Raw genomic sequence first — 1,858 nt, 5'->3', positions numbered from 1 at the left:
TGATGCACAGTGCGCCAAACGCGTGTGTTCAAGCCTGCGACACACTCCCGGGCGTGCTGCTCGCCCAGGCGTGCCGCTGGTACGCGGGCGTCCTGTAGTTATGGAATAGTGTGTAACAAGAATTGGTAGGCACTCAAGAATGTGTGCATCGGTCGGGTTTAAACGTCCGATGCGCCATATGCGTTCAACGTGTCGGTGTTCATGTGTCCTGCAGTTCACATTCTGACGCGCATTTAGCTGCGGTCTTCATCGATCCATGAGCCGAGTGATCCCCTGCCTAGGGTTTTGGTATGTTCAACTGTCTCCTATGTTTTCGTTATGCGCTAGGTGCATCTCTCACAACTTAAGTTCCCCGGACAGCGTAACCGTGCACCTCTCGGTTCCTTCGAAGCCGTCCAGGGTGGACAAGGATGACCATTGGTCTTCCTTCCCATTGATCGACGCGCGATGTGGGCGGCATCGGCGCGATCTTGCACAACTTTCGTTCTCTTGATTAGGTTCTCTCTCGCTCGAGGCCAGTGTTTAAATATGTTCTAGTGGGTCTTTACCTTCGCCCATGTGTCACACACTTTACGCGTTCGATGGCTGCCATTGGGAGTGTGCGCACAGGTACGAAGGCCACTGGCCTACGGTCGCGCACGCTCAATATCGTAGTATAGACACACCTCTCTCGCGGGTCTAATTGGCGTGCGCGGCCCCCAAAAGGTAACATAGCAGTTTGTTCTGCTGATACCGTGTTTCTCTATCTCTCTAACCAACTCACACAACAACATATATATTGATCGGTAATGATCCTTCCGCAGGTTCACCTACGGAAACCTTGTTACGACTTTTACTTCCTCTAAATCATCAAGTTCGGTCAACTTCGGCCATGCCAGCTGCAGCTCACGAAGGAACCGCGGAAGGTGTGCCTCCAGAGACCTCACTAAATAATCCATCGGTAGTAGCGACGGGCGGTGTGTACAAAGGGCAGGGACGTAATCAGCGCTAGCTAATGACTAGCACTTACTAGAAATTCCAGGTTCATGGGGACCGTTGCAGTCCCCAATCCCAACTAAATGAGCATTTGGGTGATTTCCCGTTCCTCTCGGAATGGGGGCGCCAATTGGCGAGAACACGCTGCTGCTCACATTGTAGCACGCGTGCAGCCCAGAACATCTAAGGGCATCACGGACCTGTTATCGCTCATTCTCACCTTGCTAAACACAAGTTGTCCCGCTAAGCAGGGCAAACGTGGCCGACGACCGCCCGTGAAGGGGCCGCCGGCCTTGACGTCAGGTGCGCCCGGAGGTGCACTGCTGACAGCGTTCTAGTTAGCTTGTTTGAGTCGCGTTCGTTATCGGAATTAACCAGACAAATCATTCCACGAACTAAGAACGGCCATGCACCACTACCCTTAAATTTGAGAAAGAGCTCTCAATCTGTCTTACCTCGATAAGTTCGGACCTGGTAAATTTTCCCGTGTTGAGTCAAATTAAGCCGCAAGCTCCACTTCGTTTTTTTTTTTTTTTTTAAGAAATGTAGGTTTTATTGTACAAAAATACCTTATAAACCTACCCTCTTGACGTAGGACGTCGCCCGCCAGGGATTTTGTCCTACGTCGTTGCGAACCCTTTCGGATATCTCTTCGCGATTTATTTATTCAATTTTCCGTATCTTAATCCGCATTTTAAAGGCGTACACATACTGAGTCCGCGTGACTCTCTCTTTCTTCCCCTCTCGGAGATCTCAAGAAGTCAACCCGACATCTATCGATCTGACCATTCCGCCTCGCTGGCGGCAGCCTCCTCCGCGGGTGTCCATCGTCGGCCTGCAGCCAAAGCACGACGGCGCCTTTCGTTTTCGCGTCTGTTCCGCC

General features: G+C 51.6%; 1 non-coding gene across 1 annotated transcript; it reads right to left on the bottom strand.

Moving 5' to 3' along the window:
* Positions 1-127: 127 nt before the first annotated feature.
* On the bottom strand, positions 128-285 carry LOC128308271 (5.8S ribosomal RNA). The gene has a single exon (XR_008288167.1). It is a non-coding gene; the product is annotated as a 5.8S ribosomal RNA (ribosomal RNA).
* Between the last annotated feature and the right edge of the window lie 1,573 nt (positions 286-1,858).

The sequence above is a fragment of the Anopheles moucheti genome (genome assembly GCF_943734755.1).
Source record: "Anopheles moucheti chromosome X unlocalized genomic scaffold, idAnoMoucSN_F20_07 X_unloc_3, whole genome shotgun sequence".
NCBI classification, from domain to species: domain Eukaryota; kingdom Metazoa; phylum Arthropoda; class Insecta; order Diptera; family Culicidae; genus Anopheles; species Anopheles moucheti.
This window is presented reverse-complemented; position numbering and strand designations above follow the sequence as displayed.